The sequence below is a fragment of the Triticum aestivum genome, chromosome 7A, assembly GCF_018294505.1.
Source record: "Triticum aestivum cultivar Chinese Spring chromosome 7A, IWGSC CS RefSeq v2.1, whole genome shotgun sequence".
Taxonomy (NCBI): Eukaryota; Viridiplantae; Streptophyta; class Magnoliopsida; order Poales; family Poaceae; genus Triticum; species Triticum aestivum.
In genome coordinates this window covers 668,467,733-668,492,481 of record NC_057812.1, presented here as the reverse complement: position 1 = coordinate 668,492,481, position 24,749 = coordinate 668,467,733, and the positions used below count along the sequence as shown (strand labels likewise).

General features: G+C 42.5%; 1 pseudogene; it reads left to right on the top strand.

The window, feature by feature from the left end:
• The window catches only part of LOC123153687 (glutathione S-transferase-like), a 46,337-nt pseudogene that overhangs the window by 7,940 nt on the left and 13,648 nt on the right, over window positions 1-24,749 (top strand).

Genomic DNA, 24,749 nt, shown 5'->3' with positions numbered 1-24,749 from the left:
TTTGGGAATATTTGAGGATTTACTGTGCAAAAATTACCGCAGGAGGAGCTGCCACTGGCCACGAGGGTGGTGGGCGCGCCCCACCTCTAGGGCGCGCCCCCCTGCCTCGTGGGCCCACGGTGGCCCTCCTCCACTTATCCCAGCACCCATCTTCTTCCTCCGTCTCACACAAACCCGAAAAACCAACTCAAGCACGAGTTCCAGCCACTTTTGCTGTGATTTTCGATCTCCTTGCTCAAAGCACCTCTCGCAAAACTGCTTGGGGAGATTGTTCCTTGGTATGTGACTCCTTCATTGGTCCAATTAGTTTTTGTTCTAGTGCTTTATTCTTTGCAAATTTGTGCTGCATAGGTGACCATGTTCTTGAGCTTGCATGTCGAATTTCTATGGTTCCAAGTAGTTCTAATGCTTGAGATGGGCTCTAGGCACTTGTAGGAGTAGTTGCTATCAATATTATTGAAGTCGGTTCACTTTTGTTTGAAGTTACTAAAAATTTCAGATTATTTCAGAAAAATAATGAGGAGATTTTTGAGGTGCTCATCGAGCCAAAGCACGAAGGAAAAGGCACCGAAGCCTAAGTATAATTTGCCGCGCACCGCGGAGATTCGGGCGTGTGAATGGCCTTCTGATGATTTCTTGAGAGCAGCCGGTATCTATGAAGATTTTCATGAATTGGCTCACAATGCAGGCCTCACCGCTTTCCTCCACGACCAATGCGATCAGTATCTCTTACTCACAAATACTTTTGTGCAAAACTTTCATTTTCATTCTAGGAACTCACCACCTACGGGGGAGTTTCATTTATATGATGAACATAAAGAGATGTCACTTTATGATTTCTGTCGGATTTGTTTAGTCACTTTTGAGGGCAAGACAGAAGAACCACATCATGATGATGTGGCTGGGTTTATTGATAGTATCACTGTAGGAGAAACTAGGAAGGTTTTGATGCACGAATCACTAGCATACATTTTCCTGTTTTATGTTACTTTGCATTATTTGCTAGTCGTTGTTTAATTGGACGCGGAAACTATGGAAACCTTAGTATCCCTGATATAATTATTCTGCACCACAGTTTATACAGTGATAAAACTTTTAGTATGGGCGGTATTATTGCTAGATGGTTAAGTATGAACTGTACTAAGGGTCCCATCTTTGGAGGCATCTATGCTACACGCCTAGCTGCACATTTTAACATACCTATTAGGCATGCTAAGAAGGAAGAAAAGATGCTGCCCCGTGTTTATCTAGATCATAAAAGTATGGTGGCACACGATTTTATTGTTAAGAATAGGGAAGGAGAGCTTAAATATCAATTGTTCTTTAACAAATATCATCCTGAAACTATTATCCTGCCTGCTCCTTCTTTGTTTGATTTGACTGTAGGCACGTACCTTGTTCCGTTGACGACTATTCACGCCTACCGGAATCCTGCACCAGCCAAGGAGCTATAACCGGAACCACAATTTGATCCTTCACGACAGTCTAACTATCAGTGGGATCCGGAGATGATTGCCAGCCAGTGGCAATCGGAGCCTTCTTCTTCCTCATCACAGTACGACCCCAACAACTATTATTATGGATATCCGCCAGGCCAGCCGTGGCCATAGACCAACTTAGGCCAAAAGCCTAAGCTTGGGGGAGTACGTATTTCTCACCGACATTATATTTATGTTCACACACACTCATTGCTAGATGTCGGTGCTCATACTTTTTCACTGTAATATCCATGCTAGTTTATTTTCTTTTTCCTGCTTTCTTCTTGTGTGTTTGTTAAACCTTAAGAAAAACAAAAAAAATTAGTAGTAGTTATTTTTCTGTTGTAGTAGTAATAATTAAAAAGAAAACCCAAAAATATTTCCCGTTCTTCTTTTGCTTGTTGGGAGCTTTCCCGTGTAAATAGTTTTATTTCTTTTCTTTTCTTTGGGGGTCAGTAGGAAAATACCATAATTAAATTGTTGAAGTGGCTCTTATATGCATCTTTGTTGAATTAACCTAGAGCCCATATTGCCTTGTCTTCTCCTGTTTATTCAATGCTCGCAGATTCCAGCTTAGTCCAATGCACGTACACTCTTATTATTATTCACACCATTCGGTCGTGCAAGTGAAAGGCAATTATGATGATATATGATGGACTGACTGAGATGAGAAAAGCTGGTATGAACTCGACCTCTTTTGTTTTTGTAAATATGATGAGTCCCTCGTTCTTGATTCAGCTTATTATGAATAAACATGTTTGCAATGACAATTAGAGATCATAGTTGCTTGTGCCATGCTTGATTAGCTATGAGTTATAATGATTTACCTAGTGTGCCAACATGCTATTGAGATGATTATGATGTGGTATGATGGGGTGGTATCCTCCTTTGAATGATTTAAGTGACTTGACTTGGCACATGTTCACGCATGTAGTTAAAACAAAATCAACATAGCCTTCACGATATTTATGTTCATGGTGGATTATATCCTACTCATGCTTGCATCCAATGTTTATTAATTTCAATGCATGTACATGGCTGTTGTCGCTCTCTAGTTGGTCGCTTCCCAGTCTTTTGCTAGCCTTCACCTGTACTAAGCGGGAATACTGCTTGTGCATCCAATCCCTTAAAACCCCAAAGTTATTCCAGATGAGTCCACTATACCTTCCTATATGCGGTATCTACCTGCCGTTCCAAGTAAATTTGTATGTGCCAAACTCTAAACCTTCAAATAAACATTCTGTTTTGTATGCTCGAATAGCTCATGTATCAACCAAGGCTGTCCTTATCTTCCGTGTTAGGTGGGTTATTCTCAAGAGGAGTGGACTCCGCTCCTCACTCACGAGAAAATGGCTGGTCACCGGGATGCCCAGTCCCATACTTTATGCAAACTAAATCAAAATTAATTGCAAACAGAACTCCCCTTGGGACCTGATGTATGTTGGAGGCACTCGTTGTTTCGAGCAAGCCATGGATTGATGCTTGTTGGTGGAGTGGGAGTATAAACTTTACCATTCTATTTGGGAACTGCCTATAATGTGTTTAGCATGGAAGATATCGCCATCTCTTAGTTGTTACGTTGACAATGAAAGTATACCGCTCAAAATACAATTTATCTCCACTTCAAAGCCGAGCTCTGGCACCTCTACAAATCCCTGCTTCCCTCTGCGAAGGGCCTATCCATTTACTTTTATGTTGAGTAATCACCCTCTTATTAAAAAGCACTAGCTGGAGAGTGCTATGTCTTGAGCTTGCGTTGGTTTTCCCCGAAGAGGAAGGGATGATGCAGCAGAGTAGCGTAAGTATTTCCCTCAGTTTTTGAGAACCAAGGTATCAATCCAGTAGGAGGCCACGCTCAAGTCCCTCGTACCTGCACAAAACGATAGCTACTCGCGACCAACGCGATTAGGGGTTGTCAATCCCTTCACGGTCACTTACGAGAGTGAGATCTGATAGATATAATATTTTTGGTATTTTTGGTATAAAGATGCAAAGTAAAAAGGAAAAGCAAAGTAAAAAGCAAAGCAAGATTAAAGTAATGGAGATTGATATGATGAGAATAGACCCGGGGGCTATAGGTTTCACTAGTGGCTTCTCTCAAGAGCATAAGTATTCTACAGTGGGTGAACAAATTACTGTTGAGCAATTGACAGAATTGAGCATAGTTATGAGAATATCTAGGCATGATCATGTATATAGGCATCACGTCCGTGACAAGTAGATCGAAACGATTCTGCATCTACTACTATTACTCCACTCATCGACCGCTATCCAGCATGCATCTAGAGTATTAAGTTAAAAACAGAGTAACACCTTAAGCAAGATGACATGATGTAGAGAGATAAATTCATGCAATATGAAATAAACCCCATCTTGTTATCCTCGATGGCAACGATGCAATACGTGCCTTGCTGCCCCTTCTGTCATTGGGTAAGGACACCGCAAGATCGAACCCAAAGCTAAGCACTTCTCCCATGGCAAGAACTACCAATCTAGTTGGCCAAACCAAACGGATAATTCGAAGAGACTTGCAAAGATAACCAATCATACATAAAAGAATTCAGAGAAAATTCAAATATTATTCATAGATAGACTTGATCATAAACCCACAATTCATCAGTCTCAACAAACACACCGTAAAAAGAAGATTACATCGAATAGATCTCCACAAGAGAGGGGGAGAACTTTGTATTGAGATTCAAAGAGAGAGAAGAAGCCGTCTAGCTACTAACTATGGACCCGAAGGTCTGAGGTAAACTACTCATACTTCGTCGGAGAGGCTATGATGATGTAGAAGCCCTCCGTGATGACGGCCCTCTTCCGGCGGAGCTCCGGAACAGGTCCCAAGATGGGATCTCGTGGATACAGAAAGTTGCGGCGGTGGAATTAGGTTTTTGGCTCCTGTTCTGATCGTTTGGGGGTACATGTGTATATATAGGAGGAAGAAGTATGCCGAAGGAGCAACGAGGGGCCCACGAGGCAAGGGGCGCGCCCTAGGGGGGGCGCCCCCCACCCTCCTGACCGCCTCTTTTGTTCCTTGGAGCAGGGTCCAAGTCTCCTGGATCATGTTTGGTGAGAAAATCACGTTCCCGAAGATTTTATTCCGTTTGGACTCCATTTGATATTCCGTTTCTTCGAAACACTGAAATAGGCAAAAAAACAACAATTCTGGGCTGGGCTTCCGGTTAATAGGTTAGTCCCAAAAATAATATAAAAGTGGAAAATAAAGCCCAATATAGTCCAAAACAGTAGATAATATAGCATGGAGCAATCAAAAATTATAGATACGTTGGAGACGTATCAGAGAGCACAACCGTCATTTGCATTCATCACTGTTAATTTATATTGGGTGTGACTATGATTGGATCTCTTTTACCATGAATTACAATGTCTAGTCAGTCCTTGATCTTTAAAGGTGCTCTACATTTATGTTTTGCGGTCTCAGAAAGGGCTAGCGAGATACCATCTTGTTATATCATATTGTGATTGTTTTGAGAAAGTGTTGTCATCCGAGATTTATTATTATGGCTTGCTAGTTGAATATGCTATTGATATGAGTAATTATGAGACCTGAGAATTATTGCAAATGTGGTTAGTTATGATCTATGCTGAAAACTTGAATGCTGGCTTGACATAGTTACAACAACAAGAGCAAACAGAGTTTGTAAAAGTTTTTCTTTCTTTCTTTCAGTTTGTCAACTGAATTGCTTGAGGACAAGCAAGGGTTTAAGCTTGGGGGAGTTGATACGTCTCCATCGTATCTACTTTTCCAAACACTTTTGCCCTTGTTTTGGACTCTAACTTGTATGATTTGAATGGAACTAACCCGGACTGACGCTGTTTTCAGCAGAATTGCCATGGTGTTGTTTTATGTGCAGAAAACAAATATTCTCGGAATGACCTGAAACTCCACGAAACATCTTAGAAAAAATAATAAAAAATCCTCGTCAAAGATGAAGACCAGGGGGCCCACACCCTTCTCACGAGGGTGGGGGGCGCCCCCCCTAGGGTGCGCCTCCCTACCTCGTGGCCCCCCTGGATGCCTTTCCACGCCAACTCCAACTCTATATATTTGCTTTTGGAGAGAAAAAATCAGAGAGAAGAAATCATCGCATTTTACGATACAGAGCCGCCGCCAAGCCCTAAAACCTCTCGGGAGGGCTGATCTGGAGTCCGTTCGGGGCTCCGGAGAGGGGGATTCATCGCCGTCATCATCATCAACCATCCTCCATCACCAATTTCATGATGCTCACCGCCGTGCGTGAGTAATTCCACCGTAGGCTGATAACCCACAAGTATAGGGGATCGCAACAGTTTTCGATAAGTAAGAGTGTCGAACCCAACGAGGAGCTAAAGGTAGAACAAATATTCCCTCAAGTTCTATCGACCACCGATACAACTCTACGCACGCTTGACGTTCGCTTTACCTAGAACAAGTATGAAACTAGAAGTACTTTGTAAGTGTTGTTGGATAGGTTTGCAAGATAATAAAGAGTACGTAAATAAAAAGTAGGGGCTGTTTAGATAAAGAAACAATAAAGTAAATATAGCGAGTGTGGAAAAGTGGTGGTAGGAGTTGCGGAATTGCCCCTAAGCAATTGACTACTTTACTAGACCGATAGCAAGTATTATGTGGGAGAGGCCACTGCTAGCATGTCATCCCTTACTTGGAATTCTATGCACTTATGATTGAAACTATTAGCAAGCATCTGCAACTACTAATTTTATTAAGGTAAAACCCAACCATAGCATTAAGATATATTGGTCCCCCTTCAATCCCATATGCATCAATTTCTATACTAGGTTAAAGCTTCTGTCACTCTTGCCCTCCAATACATAGTCCTATCAACATACAACTAACCCTAGGGTGTGATCCACGCGCACAATCATATGATGGGCACCAAAGGACAACAACATAACCACAAGCAAATTAAATCAATCATAGCAATTCATCAACCACCGATAGGACAACGAAAATCTACTCAGACATCATAGGATGGCAACACATCATTGGATAATAATATGAAGCATAAAGAACCATGTTCAAGTAGTGAGTACAATGGGTTGCGGGAGAGTGGACACTGTAGATAGAGGGGGGAAGGTGATGGAGATGTTGGTGAAGATGGCGGAGGTGTTGGTGTAGATCGCGGTGATGATGATGGCCCCCGGTGGCACTCCGGTGCCACCGGAAGCGAGGGGGAGAGAGCCCCCCTCCTTCTTCTTATTCCTTGACCTCCTCCCTAGATGGGAGAAGGGTTTCCCCTCTGGTCCATGGCCTCCATGGCACGGGAGGGGTGAGAGCCCCTCCGAGATTGGATCTGTCTCTCTGTTTTTGCGTTCTCAGATTCTTCCCTTTCACCGTTTCTTATATTCCCGGAGATCCGTAACTCGGATTGGGCTAAAATTTTTGACATGATCTCTATCCGGAAATTAGCTTTCTTGCAGCGAAATAAGGGCATCAACCTCCTTACGGGGTGGCCACGAGGGTCAGGGGCGCGCCTGTCTCCCCAGGGCGCCCCCCTACCTCATGGGCCCCTCGAGCATCGTCTCGCGTGGATTCTTCTTCCCAAAAATCATATATATTCCAAAAAATATCTCCATCAATTTTTATCCCGTTTGGACTCCGTTTGATATGGATATTCCACGAAACAAAAAACATGCAACAAACAGGAACTGGCACTGGGCACTGGATCAATATGTTAGTCCCAAAAATAGTATAAAAAGTTGCCAAAAGTATATGAAAGTTGAATAATATTGGCATGTAACAATCAAAAATTATAGATACGATGGAGACGTATCAGCATCCCCAAGCTTAATTCCTGCTCGTCCTCGAGTAGGTAAATGATAAAAAAGATAATTTTTGATGTGGAATGCTATCTAGCATAATCTTAATCACATATCTAATCATGGCATGAATATTAAGACACGAGTGATTCAAAGCAATAGTCTATCATTTGACATAAAAACAATAATACTTCAAGCCTACTAATAAAGCAATCATGTCTTTTCAAAATAACATGGCCAAAGAAAGTTATCCCTACAAAATCATATAGTCTGGCTATGCTCCATCTTCACCACACAAAATATTCACATCATGCACAACCCGATGACAAGCCAAGCAATTGTTTCATACTTTTGACGTTCTCAAACCTTTTCCACTTCACGCAATACGTGAGCGTGAGCCATGGACATAGCACTATAGGTGGAATAGAATATGATGGTGGAGAAGACAAAAAGGAGAAGATAGTCTCACATCAACTAGGCGTATCAACGGGCTATGAAGATGCCCATCAATAGATATCAATGTGAGTGAGTAGGGATTGCCATACAATGGATGCACTAGAGCTATAAGTTTATGAAAGCTCCAACTGAAACTAAGTGGGTGTGCATCCAACTTGCTTGCTCATGAAGACCTCGGGCATTTGAGGAAGCCCATCATCGAAATATACAAGCCAAGTTCTATAATGAAAATTCCCACTAGTATATGAAAGTGATAACTCAAGAGACTCTCTATATGAAGAACATGGTGCTATTTTGAAGCACAAGTGTGGGAAAAGGATAGTAGCACTGCCCCTTCTCTCTTTTTCTCTCATTTTTATTTTATTTTTTATTTTTTGGTGGGCTTCTTTGGCCTCTTTTTTTATTTGGGCTTTTTTGGCCTCTTTTATTTTTTTTGTAAAGTCTGAAGTCTCATCCCGACTTATGGGGGAATCATAGTCTCCATCATCCTTTCCTCACTAGGGCAATGCTCTAATAATGATGATCATCACACTTTTATTTACTTACAACTCGATATTACAACTCGATACTAGAACAAAGATATGACTCTATATGGATGCCTCCGCCGGTGTACCGGGATGTGCAATGATCTAGCGTAGCAATGATATCAAAAAACAGACAAGCCATGAAAACATCATGCTAGCTATCTTACGATCATGCAAAGCAATATGACAATGAATGCTCAAGTCATGTATATGATGATGATGGAAGTTGCATGGCAATATATCTCGGAATGGCTATGGAAATGCCATGATAGGTAGATATGGTGGCCGTTTTGAGGAAGGTATATTGTGGGTTTATGGTACCAGCGAAAGTTGCGCGGTACTAGAGAGGCTAGCAATGATGGGAGGGTGAGAGTGCGTATAATCCATGGACTCAACATTAGTCATAAAGAACTCACATATTTATTGCAAAAATCTATTAGTCATCGAAACAAAGTACTACGCGCATGCTCCTAGGGGGATAGATTGGTAGGAAAAGACCATCGCTCGTCCCCGACCGCCACTCATAAGGAAGGCAATCAATAAATACCTCATGCTCCAACTTCGTTACATAACGGTTCACTATACATGCATGCTACGGGAATCACAAACCTCAACACAAGTATTTCTACAATCCACAACTACCCACTAGCATGACTCTAATATCACCATCTTTATATCACAAAACTATTGCAAGGAATCAAACACATCATATTCAGTGATCTACAAGTTTTATGTAGGATTTTATGACTAACCATGTGAATGACCAGTTCCTGTCATCTCTCCAAATAGATATAAGTGAAGCAAGAGAGTTTAATTCTTTCTACAAAAGATATGCCCGTGCTCTAACAAATCTAAGTGAAGCAAAAGAGAATTCTTCAAATGGCGGTTTTCTATGTAAAGAGAAACAGGCAATCCAAACTTCAAATGATATAAGCGAAGCACATGAAGCATTCTATAAAGCCATACTCAAAAGATATAAGTGAAGTGTAAAGAGCATTCTATAAATCAACCAAGTACTATCTCATACCAGCATGGTGCATAAAAATAAAAATAAAAACCTAAATGCAAAAGACGTTCCAAGACTTGCACATATCGCATGAACGAAACGAATCCGAAAACATACTGATATTTGTTGAAGAAATTGGGGATGCCTTCCCAGCATCCCCAAGCTTAGACGCTTGAGTCTCCTTGAATATTTACTTGGGGTGCCTCGGGCATCCCCAAGCTTGAGCTCTTGCCTCTCTTCCTTCTTCTCACATCGAAACCTTCTCAATCACCGAACACTTCATCCACACAAAACTTCAACAGAAAACTCGGTAAGATCCGTTAGTATAATGAAGCAAATCACTACTCTAAGTACTGTTGCAAATCAATTCATATTTTGTTTTTTCATTGTGTCTACTGTAATATAACTTTTTCATGGCTTAATCCACTGATATAAATTGATAGGTTCATCAAAACAAGCAAACTATGCATCAAAAACAGAATCTGTCTAAAACAGAACAGTCTGTAATAATATGAACATTCACCATACTTATGATACTTGAAAAATTCTACAAAAATTAGGAAACATAAAAAATTTGTATAGGAACACAGTGCAAAAAGAATCAGAACCATTTGACGTTCCAGCTAAAAATGTAGAATCACGCACTACAGCCAAAGTTTCTGTCCTGCACCGTACAAACCATCAAACAAATGTAAACATCCTAAAGGCAAACCTTGGCACATTATTTTTATTATACAATGGAATTGTACAAGGGGATAGTTATTTTTATTGAAAAGTGTCTGTAATCAAGATTCACAAAGTTTCCGTGAGCATGAACAAAGTCCAAGGCTAGCTCCCACTTCAACAATGCTTGTCTCTTTCACTTTCACTTTCCTTTTTGAAAAAGTTTTGGGTTCCCCTCTTTATTTTTGTTGTTTTTAAACTATATGCAAGCACTCAATAGAAATAAATGACTCTCTAAAACTTCCGGGTTGTCTCCCTGGAAGCGCTTTCTTTAAAGCCATTAAGCTAGGCATATAGTGCTCAAGTAGTGAACCCACCCGGATCCCAAGGTATATGAAAGCCAATTTTAATTAACAATGCTTTGTAATTTAGTAGTGAGTACAAAGCAACATATATCAAGAAATGACGAAGTCTAACTCTCTTCCTATGCATCAGCATGTCATAAAAGAACAATTCATGCACACCTAGTAAAGGCCAATGCATAGTACAAATAGTTTCTTGCAATTTTATCATGTTGGAAACATAGAGAGGTGGAGATATAGTTCCTCTCTCATAATAATTGCAAGTGGGAGCAGGAAGCACATGCATATTATATTTGTTGAAATCATCATGTGCAACGATAAAAGGCAACCCATCTATATAATCCTTAATAAGTGCAAACTTCTCCGATATAGTATAATCGAGAGAATTCAAAAAGATAATAGGACTATCATGCGTGGGTGCAATAGAAACAATTTCATGTTTAACATAAGGAACTGTAGCAAGTTCATCTCCATAAGCATAATTTATATTGGCATCTTGGCCACAAGCATAGCAAGCATCATCAAAAAGGGATATTTCAAAAGAATCAACGGGATCATAGCAATCATCCTTCGGTAAGCACGAAGGGAATTTAAACAATGTATGAGTTGAAGAGTTACTCTCATTAGAAGGTGGGCACGGGTAGCTAATCCGCTCTTCCTCCTTTTGTTCTTCGCTCTCCTCCTCATCTTTTTCATCCAATGAGCTCATAGTTTCATCAATTTCTTCTTCCATAGACTCCTGCAAAATATTAGTCTCTTCTTGGACATCGGAGTAGTCCTCAATATATAGTTTAACATAAGCATTAGAAGCATAATTCCCATAACAATATTCAAGTATGGCAAAAAATTTAGATTTGTGAAGAGTATCATCATACTTTTCAATCAAAGAAGCAATTTCAGAAGCACCCTTAAAAGCAACAAATTCTTCAATTTGTTGAACATCATAGTAATTATAAACACCCTTAGCATACGAAGATACGATTCCATTATTACTAAACTCACATTGATAGGGAAGGTGTTTCTTAGGGTTTTCAGAACAACAAGTAAAATCATATATTTCACATAAATTCCAAGCATAGCATTGCAAAAGTTGAATTTGACTCCATAATAGTTTCCCTTTTTCAGATATACGGTGTCCCACATAACAGGCATGCTCATCTAAAGATTTGCCCTCAACTAAGCTAGTTGGGGTTTCGGCACGAGCACAAAGGGATCGAAGATGATCCAAGTAAAAATCTTCAGCAGTGTGATAGATTTTGAGTGGTTCTTCAACCATTGGTTCAGTAGGTACAACTAATTTTTTTGGTATTTTGCGTTTCCTACCCATAACAACAGGTAGAAAACAACTAAGAACAGAAAATAAAAATTACTTAGTGATAAAGCAAACAAGCACACACGAGAATATTCACCCCACGCAATTGCTCCCCGGCAACGGCGCTAGAAAAAGGTCTTGATAACCCACAAGTATAGGGGATCGCAACAGTTTTCGATAAGTAAGAGTGTCGAACCCAACGAGGAGCTAAAGGTAGAACAAATATTCCCTCAAGTTCTATCGACCACCGATACAACTCTACGCACGCTTGACGTTCGCTTTACCTAGAACAAGTATGAAACTAGAAGTACTTTGTAAGTGTTGTTGGATAGGTTTGCAAGATAATAAAGAGTACGTAAATAAAAAGTAGGGGCTGTTTAGATAAAGAAACAATAAAGTAAATATAGCGAGTGTGGAAAAGTGGTGGTAGGAGTTGCGGAATTGCCCCTAAGCAATTGACTACTTTACTAGACCGATAGCAAGTATTATGTGGGAGAGGCCACTGCTAGCATGTCATCCCTTACTTGGAATTCTATGCACTTATGATTGAAACTATTAGCAAGCATCTGCAACTACTAATTTTTATTAAGGTAAAACCCAACCATAGCATTAAGATATATTGGTCCCCCTTCAATCCCATATGCATCAATTTCTATACTAGGTTAAAGCTTCTGTCACTCTTGCCCTCCAATACATAGTCCTATCAACATACAACTAACCCTAGGGTGTGATCCACGCGCACAATCATATGATGGGCACCAAAGGACAACAACATAACCACAAGCAAATTAAATCAATCATAGCAATTCATCAACCACCGATAGGACAACGAAAATCTACTCAGACATCATAGGATGGCAACACATCATTGGATAATAATATGAAGCATAAAGAACCATGTTCAAGTAGAGAGTACAATGGGTTGCGGGAGAGTGGACGCTGTAGATAGAGGGGGGAAGGTGATGGAGATGTTGGTGAAGATGGTGGAGGTGTTGGTGTAGATCGCTGTGATGATGATGGCCCCCGGTGGCACTCCGGTGCCACCGGAAGCGAGGGGGAGAGAGCCCCCCTCCTTCTTCTTATTCATTGACCTCCTCCCTAGATGGGAGAAGGGTTTCCCCTCTGGTACATGGCCTCCATGGCACGGGAGGGGCGAGAGCCCCTCCGAGATTGGATCTGTCTCTCTGTCTCTCTCTGTTTCTGTGTTCTCAGATTCGTCCCTTTCACCGTTTCTTATATTCCCGGAGATCCGTAACTCAGATTGGGCTGAAATTTTGACACGATCTCTATCTGGAAATTAGCTTTCTTGCGGCGAAAGAAGGGCATCAACCGCCTGACGGTGTGGCCACGAGGGTCAGGGGCGCGCCTGCCTCCCAGGGCACGCCTCCCTACCTCGTGGGCCCCTCGAGCATCGTCTCGCGTGGATTCTTCTTCCCAAAAATCATATATATTCCAAAAAAATCTCCGTCAGTTTTTATCCCGTTTGGACTCCGTTTGATATGGATATTCTGTGAAACAAAAAACATGCAACAAACAGGAACTGGCATTGGGCACTGGATCAATATGTTAGTCCCAAAAATAGTATAAAAAGTTGCCAAAAGTATATGAAAGTTGAATAATATTGGCATTGAACAATCAAAAATTATATATACGATGGAGACGTATCATAGGCTTGCCGGACGGTGATGGGTTGGATGAGATTTATCATGTAATCGAGTTAGTTTTGTTAGGGTTTGATCCCTAGTATCCATTATGTTCTGAGATTGATGTTGCTATGATTCCGCTATGCTTAATGCTTGTCACTAGGGCCAAAGTGCCATGATTTCGGACCTGAACCTATTATGTTTTTCTGAATATATGTGAGGTCTTGATCCTATCTTGCAAGTCTATAGTCACCTAGTATGTGTTATGATCCGGCAACCCTGAAGTGACAATAATCGGAACCACTCCCGGTGATAACCATAGTTTGAGGAGTTCATGTATTCACTATGTGCTAATGCTTTGTTCCGGTTCTCTATTAAAAGGAGGCCTTAATATCCCTTAGTTTCCAACAGGACCCCGCTGCCACGGGAGGGTAGGACAAAAGATGTCATGCAAGTTCTTTTCCATAAGCACGTATGACTATATACGGAATACATGCCTACATTACATTGATGAATTGGAGCTAGTTCTGTGTCACCCTATGTTCTGACTGTTACATGATGAACCGCATCCGGCATAATTACCCATCACTGATCCGGTGCCTACGAGTTTTCCATATACTGGTTTACGCTTATTTACTTGCCCGCTACTACTGTTACAATCACTACAAAATACCAAAAAAATTACTTTTGCTGTCTTTACTTTTGTTGCCGCTACCACCACTATCATATTACTGTGCTACTAAACACTTTGCTGCAGATACTAAGTTTCCAAGTGTGGTTGAATTGACAACTCAGCTGCTAATACTTGAGAATATTCTTTGGCTCCCCTTGTGTCGAATCAATAAATTTGGGTTGAATACTCTACCCTCAAAAGCTGTTGCGATCCCCTATACTTGTGGGTTATCAATCCGCAACTATGGGGAAATTATTAATAATAAATTCTAACCATAGCATTAAACTTTTGGATCCAATCATTAAGAATAAATTCTAACCATAGCATTAACATTACAAAATAGCGCATAAATTGGGGTTTAAGTTTCTGTCACTCTCGCAACCCATTATCTAATTGCTACTCCATAATGCATTTCCTTAGGCCCAAATATGGTGAAGTGTCGTGTAGTCGACGTTCACATGACACCACTAAGGGAATCACAACATACATACTATCAAAATATCAAACACATATCAAATTCACATGATTACTTGCAACATGATTTCTCCCGTGACCTCAAGAACAAAGGTAACTACTCACAAACAATAAACATGCTCATGATCAGAGGGGTATTAAATGGCATAATGGATTTGAACATATAATCTTCCACCAAATAAACCATATAGTAATCAACTACAAGATTTAATCAACACTACTAGTCACCCACAAGTACCAATCTATAGTTCCGTTAACAAGATTGAACACAAGAGGTGTAACACCCACGATGCGGCTATATCTCCCACGTGTCGAAGCACGACTTAGAGGCATAACCGCATTGTAGGCATGTCGCAAGAGGGGTAATCTTTACACATCCCATGTACTGAATAAGAAAGAGATAAAGAGTTGGCTTACAATTGCCACTTCACACAATACATGAATATAGCATTACATCATCCAGAATACACTCAAGGTCCGACTACGGAACAAAAATAAAAGAAGACCACCCCTAATGCTAGATCCCCGATCGCCCCGACTGGGCTCCACTACTGAACAACTGGAATCGAAACAACACAACAAACACGATCTTCATCGAGCTCCTCCTTGAGCTTAGTTGTGTCACCTGCACGGTATCATAGGCACCTGCAACTGGTTTTGGAAGTAATCTGTGAGTCACGGGGCCTCAGCAATCTCACACCCTCGCGGTCAAGACTATTTAAGCTTATGGGTAGGGAAAATGTATGAGGTGGAGCTGCAGCAAGCACTAGCATATATGGTGGCTGACATATGCAAAAGAGAGCGAGAAGAGAAGGCAAAGCACGGTCGTGAACTAGAAGTGATCAAGAAGTGATCCTGAAACTACTTACATTCAAGCAAAACACAAGAACCGTGTTCACTTCCCGGACTCCGCCGAGAAGAGACCATCACGGCTATACACGCGGTTGATGCATTTTAATTAAGTTAAGTGTCAAGTTCTCTACAACCGGACATTAACAAATTCCCATCTGCCCATAACCACGGGCACGGCTTTTGAAAGTTCAAATCCCTGCAGGGGTGTCCCAACTTAGCCCATCACAAGCTCTCATGGTCAACGAAGGATATTCCTTCTCCCAGGAAGACCTGATCTGACTCGGAATCCCGGTTACAAGACATTTCGACAATGGTAAAACAAGACCAGCAAAGCCGCCTGGATGTGCCGACAAATCACGGTAGGAGCTGCACATATCTCGTTCTCAGGGCACACCGGATGAGCACTCCGTACAGCTAAAACCAAACCTCGAGTTTCCCCGAGGGGGCGCTGCAAAGGACTCTAGTTTGGACCAACCCTCACAGGAGCACTGGCCCGGGGGGGTTAAAATAAAGATGACCCTCGGGCTCCAAAAACCCAAGGGAAAAAGGCTAGGTTGTTATCGCAAATGTAAAACCAAGGTTGGGCCTTGTTGGAGGAGTTTTATTCAAGGCGAACTATCAAGGGGTTCCCATTATAACCCAACCGCGTAAGGAACGCAAAATCAAGGAACATAACACCGGTATGACGGAAACTAGGGCGGTAAGAGTGGAACAAAAAACCAGGCATAAGGCCGAGCCTTCCACCCTTTACCAAGTATGTAGATGCATTAATTAAATAAGAGATATTGTGATATCCCAGCATATCCATGTTCCAACAAGGAACAAACTCCATCTTCACCTGCAACTAACAACGCTATAAGAGGGGCTGAGCAAAGTGGTAACATAGCCAAACAACGGTTTGCTAGGACAAGGTGAGTTAGAGGCTTGACATGGCAATATGGGAGGCATGATATAGCAAGTGGTAGGTATCACGGCATAGCAATAGAGCGAGCAACTAGCAAGCAAAGATAGAAGTGATTTCGGGGGTATGGTCATCTTGCCTGCAAAGTTCTCCGAGAAGACGAAAGTTTGATCCTCGTAAACATACTCAACGGGTACCTCGATCACGAACTCGTATCCTGGCTCTACCCAAAGCAAGAACACAAGCAAAGGAAACCACAATCAACCACGGTGCAATGCGCAAGCAACATGATGCAAAACATGGCATGACATGCGGGATGTGATATGCAAAGCATATGCGAGCTCCGGAAGGAAAAGATTGAACTAGGCATCAACTTGGAAAACCAATAGTGCCGCTGAAAAGATGAGTTGATTTCGGTCGAAATCGATATAAAGATCACCGGAATCGGACGCACGGTTTGCAAATGGCAAGCAAAAGAATAATGGCACTATTCTGCGATTAACAGCACGATGCCATCTAAAATGCATCAAGAAAAAAATAAGCTACTGCACTCTAACATAGCAACAAAGCACATGGAAGTGATCTACTCAATATGCTTGACAAAATATGAACACTGAGCTACGGCTAAATCACACAAGAGCAGGTTCAAACAAGCATGGCAAAAGGGCAAAAGATATCAACATCACAGACTTAGTGAAAATAACATGTTAGGATTTAACATCAGGAAGCAATGTTTAGAGCAAGTTAACAACATGCTACAGGAATATATCATGGCAAAGCAAGGCATGGCATGAAACTAATCAAAACATATAACAAAAGTCCCTTACTGACCATAAGCCAAAAAGGATCAGAAGATATGATGGCACCCATGTAAACATAGCAAGTCTCGTTAACAGATTCAGACTTAGCAGAAAACTGGACATGGCATAAACAGAATTATGAAGGCATGTTTGCGAGCTCGATGCACTCAACACAAGGCATTTCATGACAAGCTAAGCATACACCCAGCAAGAAGACATGATCAAGAAGCTATACATGGCAAGAACAATCTCATAGCATGCAAGGATCAACTACAACAACCTTGGCAAAATTGATTAACACAAGAACAATCAGCCAGGAACATTTTATAGCAAAAGTAGAGCAAGACTGAGTCATGCTAGGGTACCCCATAATTGCAAAAAATGCATGGGTGGATAGAACATAACAATATCTCAAAATGATCCTTACTGAACATACTCAAAAGAGGCATGGATCACTCTGTAGCAACATGAATACATGGCATAAAAATAACATCAGGGAAATGACTTAGAAGAATTCTAAGTCCCTGAAATCAGCAACATCACGAGAGCTACTTTGCATGCTTGTGCTAGTCACCACATTGATCACAAAAATACATGGCATACACCCCTGTAAAGATGGCATGACATAGCCCAAAACACATGTAGGGCTTAAGTTCATAGGAGGCACACATTACTCATGGCAAAAATGACAAATGTCCATAATCTGTTAAGAAACAGAAACTAACATTTTGTAGCACTCTTGCAACAATATTTAGGCCATAAAGATGGACTCAAACAAGCATGGTGCAATGGAACAAAATGAAGAGGACAATCAGATGACCATTTTGATATCTCATGCACGCAAAACGGAGCAGCGAGCACAACGTTATGAGATGATGAAGGAGGCATAAAAATAACGCAGATCTGGGACTTAGTGGAAATTATACCCCTCCGAGAAGTCAACGGGATGGAGCGGCGCGGGACGAAGGGATCCGGGTCGGAGGACGCGCCGTTTGGATTGGGGAACGGGTGGATCTCATCCACCCGCGGTGGATCCGGCCGGTGCGGGCTCCGGCGAGGAGAGCGGCGAACTCCGGCGATGTGGCAACGGGGCGGCGCCGGAGGGTGGTCGGGGAGGTCGGGGCCGGGCGGATCCGGCCATGCCTCGCCATATCCGGCCGGTCTCCGGTGAAGGGCGACGCGGGGAACGCGGGGCAGGGCGGCCGGCGAACTTCGGGCGACACGAGTGGGCGACGAGCGGCTCGGCAAAAGACGGCGGCGGCGCACAGCGAGCGAGGCGGCGGCGGCGAGGCGCACAGCGGCTGGCGAGCGGCAGGAGGCGCGCCTCGGGCGGAGGAAGATCCAGGGCGCGGGCGGCGGCGCTGGGCCTGCGGGGCTGGACGCGGGCCTGGCGGGCCTCGGCGGCGCGCGGGACGGCGGCGGCTGAGGTGGCGCTGCGTGATTTGTCGGAGGGGCGGTGCGGGCATGTCCGGCACGGAGGAAGACACGTCCGGCGGCGCGAGGGGAAAAATTAGGGTTGCATCCGCGAAATTCGGAGGGAGCCACATATATATAGGTAGAGGGAGCTAGGAGACTCCAAATGAGGTGCGGTTTTCGGCCACGCGATCGTGATCGAACGGCCGAGAGGATGTAGGAGGTTTGGATGGGTTTTTGGGCCACTTTGAAGGGGTGTTGGGCTGCAACACACACAAGGCCTTTACGGTTCCTCGGTTAACCGTTGGAGTATCAAACGGACTCCAAATGGCACGGAACTTGACAGGCGGCCTACCGGTGGTATACCAATGCCGCTTGGCAAATCTCGGTCCATTCCCAGACAGTTTAACACCCGCACATGAAAAGAGGCAAAAGGGAGCGCCTGAGGACATAGAAGCGCCGGATTGCAAAACGGACAATGGGGAAAATGCTCGGATGCATGAGACGAACACGCATGCAAATGCCATGCACATGATAACATGATATGAAATGCATGACACGCAAGCAAATGCAAGGCAACAACAACGAATAACTGGAAGACACCTGGCGCAACGGTCTCGGGGCGTTACAACACTCCACCACTACGAGAGGATCACGTCCCGAGATCTAGAATGGCACCGAAGGGAAAAGGAAGAGGAAGATGAGAGGTAAAACTAAGTTGCTTCTTTGACAAACGAGTGAAACCAAAGAACCTTGAAAGGTTGAACAACTTCGAGAAAAGAATACAACGGAGGTGAACGAAGTTGAAAACACTCCATTAGAAAAGAGGAACAAGGAAGAACAAATTCGGGTAGCACTCCGGTTGAAAAGTGATAAGAAACTAGATAAGATTAAAAGAACTAGAAGAGATGACACAACACTCCGGTTGAGAAGGGAGGTAAAACTTGTCAAAATGGGAAGAACTTGATAAGAGGGCACGACACTCCGGTTAAACGGATAAGCAAGGAAAGGAACATGATCTTTTGACAAAAATGGGATGATGGGTGGAGAGAGCAACATCACAATCCTCCGGAAGAAATGAGAGGATGGAATGGAATGAACGGAGGAGAAAACAATAGATTCTACCTTGAATGAGCTTGAAAGCATCTTTAGGAGAAAGGTCGAACGGAGTTGTTGGAAAACCACCAACGAAAAGTGTAAGCTTATTGTGGACTTATGGAAACATCTCAAATTCTTGAGGTGAAATTTTGCCACTAACGAAACAATAGATTGGATTGATATCAACAAGGAACGAGAAACTTATTCCACCGGGAGGATAAATGAAGAAATTGGATCATTTATAAGCACCATAGTTAGCAACAATCCTTAGGGAAGGCTTTAGGTGAAATATAACCCAAGATAACTCCAATGACGAGATTGATGGATTTAAAATATCTCATTCTTGATAACTTGTGAATCATGAAACTCGAAGGAAATTATCAAGAATGACATAACACCACCTCAAAAGATAAGGTAGAAAGAATTGCACTTCAATATGCAAGATGAAGAATACTTGAGCTCCTCTGAAAAGAATCTCAAAGAACACTTCAAGAAGGAATTAAATCCTTAAAGAACCATCATGTAGAGCCTCCATGAAGAACTCCGGTAATAAAGGATGACAAAAAGAAAGAGAAGTTGAGAATATAAGCTGAAGCCTTGGAATGATTAAATGGAGCTTTGCGACGAGACAATGCGGAAAACTTGAAACTCTGGAAAAGAAAAGATGAAAACAATCGAAATAGAGAATTTGATGAACCTCTGGAATAAAGAAATAATCACTTGGAAGACACAATAATAAGAATTACATTATGCGTATCCCTCACCAATTAAATTGATGACAAGCAACGGATTTAGCATGCCACTTATTCTCGTAGAAATGACTAAGAAGAGATATGGCGCAAACTTGGGAAGGTCTTCAACGAACCACCGGTAGGATTTGGGAAGAACGAATGAATTGATACGGTAACGGAGGGAAGAGAGATCTTGAACGAACCACCATAAGAATTGAAAATGAACGAAATAAAAAAACAACGGGAAGAATTAGCAAATGAACGAAGAGATCATGAATTGATTAGAGGATATTTGAACGATGCACCAGTATGATTTGGAGAATGAGAGCTGAAAGTTGAGAACGAATAAACCCGAAATGATGATCTTCGGAGAATCGAACTGAAAAGACTACTGAATTGCTCCGGATGGTTGAAAAGAATTCTCACAATCAAAAACAATTATGCGAGGATGGCAACAAGCTAGAATCACGAATCTTGAAGAGAATGGAGCAAGATTTAAGAGAAACTCTTCTTCGGTCTTCAAATGTTGATAATGGTGATGAGAAACACCACTTTGAATTGTTGAGGCACTCCGGAATGAAGAATAGAAAGCTTGAGCCGACGGTGATAAGAATTTGACAGATCTTGGAGAAAGACATTTGACTGATGACAGTTCATTCTTACGTCAAACTTTGAAATGAATTTGAGAGTAACTCCGGAAAAAATTAGAAGAGTCAGGTAAGATCCTGCGAAAAGACCTGTGGGTTAGGGCCCACTCAAGAGAAACACTGTTGAAATGATTTAAAAGAGAGATTGCACCGGTTGAATTAAATGACTTGACTGAGATAACATCCTCGAAAGAGCTTGAACAAAAAAAACAGAGTGGAAACACGAATCTTCTGAGCTATCTTCGGCACTCCGGAACAAATGTATAGCGGGAGGTGAATGATTAAGAGGTGCACCGGCATGAGAAGATATTTGAAATAAGGAAAGGAATGATCAACACCAAAAGCTTGAATTGAAACCATCGGAGAAGAAAAGAATGAAGAATGATGAACTGAAAGCTCCGTTAGCATCTTCCTGAGAATCATCGGATAAGAATACTGAAAGAAAGAATGAAGAGACTTCACGGGAATAAATTGGATACTTGATGAAGATATAAAGTCCTTGAAGAAACAAGGGTGGGAGGGCGGGAAAAACAAAGGCAACTTGGGACAGATGAAACAAACACCGTTGAGAAGACTTAGAGTTGATCTTGCGGATGTTGAAAAAGATCAGATCCACTTGAAGAGGGGCACATCGGTTGGAAAAAAGAATTGAGATGACAACCTTGATGACCAAGAAGAATTAGTATTCACATAGAAATATGAGAACACCACTTAGGAAAGGTATGGAATCAACACTTGCCATTGAAGCAACTCAAGTACCACAATCAAAACAAAACAAGGATTGGCTTGCAGGATAAGCCAGAACAAACATACGATAGAGATTTCGTCCGAAGTTTTTGTGGTGGGGCCCACACGGGCTCGATCATATAGCACCATCATGTACAAGGCAGTGCACATGACATACGAAGAGTCCCCGAGTCAGCATAGCCAAGGACTCTTTAAGACACAACGAGACCACTGTAAAACCAACCGTGGATAGGCGGACCACTAGACGTCGAACCCCAATTTCATATCATGCATCTGTCGGAAAGATATCCTAGGAGCTACTTGAATTCCCACTTATAAACTCCCAAAACTTTCCGGTTATGCAATCAGGTGTTGGGGATACAGGGGAAGCATAATATCTCACCCAAACTAGCAAATCCTACATCCAGCTGTATCCATCCTTCAACACATAACAAAGAAACCTTCGGAAATCGTCTACGTCAACCTTCAAAAAGCATCCGTTATACGAGTTATGGCAATACTCCCGAACTCCCGCCCAGTACTGGGTGGCATCGAGGTTATCTCACCAACAACTGTATAAAAGAGATTTTCGATGTCGGCGAAACTCAGGTATTCCAGAACTGCAACGATAAAATTGTGACGACAACACCTCGGAGCCCAACTCCTTGGGACACTGCCACAACCCCTAAATGTCAGGAGGCACCAAGCACAATGTTCTCGTCACAAAACCATCGGAACGATTCCAAGATACCCGCGTGGTCCTAATTTTTTTAGTGAAATTTGAGAAGAGAAGAGTCAAAACTCTACATCAGGAGGCCTCACCAGAGCGAAGAAGGGACTGGGGAGTAAAAAGAATCTTACTCTCCGATATATATAATCCTATAAGACTCAAAACATTTTTCTAGACTCAACAACACCAGCGATTCGATCAAGCAAGGGGGCTCCTAAGTCGGGGAAGGCTCTGATTACCAACTTGTAACACCCACTATGTGGCTATAACTCCCACGTGTCGGAGCACGACTTAGAGGCATAACCACATTGTAGGAATGTCGCAAGAGGGGTAATCTTTACACATCCCATGTACTGAATAAGAAAGAGATAAAGAGTTGGCTTACAATTGCCACTTCACACAATACATGAATATAGCATCACATCATCCAGAATACACTCAAGGTCTGACTACGGAACCAAAATAAAATAAGACCACCCCTAATGCTAGATCCCCGATCTCCCCGACTGGGCTCCACTACTGAACAACTAGAATCGAAACAACACAACGAACACGATCTTCATCGAGCTCCTCCTTGAGCTCAGTTGCGTCACCTGCACGGTATCATCGGCACCTGCAACTGGTTTTGGAAGTAATCTGTGAGTCACGGGGACTCAACAATCTCACACCCTCGCGATCAAGACTATTTAAGCTTATGGGTAGGGAAAAGGTATGAGGTGGAGCTGCAGCAAGCACTAGCATATATGGTGGTTAACATACGCAAAAGAGAGCGAGAAGAGAAGGCAAAGCATGGTCGTGAACTAGAAGTGATCAAGAAGTGATCCTGAAACTACTTATGTTCAAGCATAACACAAGAACTGTGTTCACTTCCCGGACTCCGCCGAGAAGAGACCATCACGGCTACACACGCGGTTGATGCATTTTAATTAAGTTAAGTGTCAAGTTCTCTACAACCGGACATTAACAAATTCCCATCTGCCCATAACCGCGGGCACGGCTTTCAAAAGTTCAAATCCCTGCAGGGGTGTCCCAACTTAGCCCATCACAAGCTCTCACGGTCAACGAAGGATATTCCTTCTCCAAGGAAGACCCGATCAGACTCGGAATCCCGGTTACAAGACATTTTGACAATGGTAAAACAAGACCAGCAAAGCCGCCCGGATATGCCGACAAATCCCGATAGGAGCTGCACATATCTCGTTCTCAGGGCACACCAGATGAGCGCTCCGTACAGCTAAAACCAAACCTCGAGTTTCCCCGAGGGGGCGCTGCAAAGGACTCTAGTTTGGACCAACACTAAGAAGAGCACTGGCTCGGGGGGGGGGGGGTGTTAAAATAAAGATGACCCTCGGGCTCCGGAAACCCAAGGGAAAAATGCTAGGTTGGGTCCATTATAACCCAACCGCGTAAGGAACGCAAAATGAAGGAATATAACACCGGTATGACGGAAACTAGGGCGGTAAGAGTGGAACAAAACACCAGGCATAAGGTCGAGCCTTCCACCTTTTACCAAGTATATAGATGCATTAATTAAATAAGAGATATTGTGATATCCCAGCATATCCATGTTCCAACAAGGAACAAACTCCATCTTCACCTGCAACTAACAACACTATAAGAGGGGCTGAGCAGAGCGGTAACATAGCGAAACAACGGTTTGCTAGGACAAGGTGGGTTAGAGGCTTGACATGGCAATGTGGGAGGCATGATATAGCAAGTGGTAGGTATCACGACATAGCAATAGAGCGAGCAACTAGCAAGCAAAGATAGAAGTGATTTCAGGGGTATGGTCATCTTACCTGCAAAGTTCTCCGAGAAGACGAACGCTTGACCCTCGTAAACGTACTCAACGGTTACCTCGATCACGAACTCGTCTCCCGGCTCTACCCAAAGCAAGAACACAAGCAAAGGAAACCACAATCAACCACGGTGCAATGCACAAGCAACATGATGCAAAACATGGCATGACATGCGGGATGTGATATGCAATGCATATGCGAGCTCCGGAAGGAAAAGATGGAACCAGGCCTCAACTTGGAAAACCAAGAGTGCCGCTGGAAAGATGAGTTGATTTCGGTCGAAATCGATATAAAGATCACAGGAATCGGATGCATGGTTTGCAAATGGCAAGCAAAAGAATAATGGCACTATTCTGCGATTAACAGCACGATGCCATCTAAAATGCATCAAGAAAAAATAAGCTACTGGACTCTAACATAGCAAAAAAGCACATGGCAGTGATCCACTCAAGATGCTTGACAAAGATGAACACTGAGCTACGGCTAAATCACACAAGAGCAGGTTCAAATAAGCATGGCAAAAGGGCAAAAGATATCAGCATCACAGACTTAGTAAAAATAACATGTCAGGATTTAACATCAGGAAGCAATGTTTAGAGCAAGTTAACAACATGCTACAGGAACATATCATGGGAAAGCAAGGCATGGCATGAAACTAATCAAAGCATATAACAAAA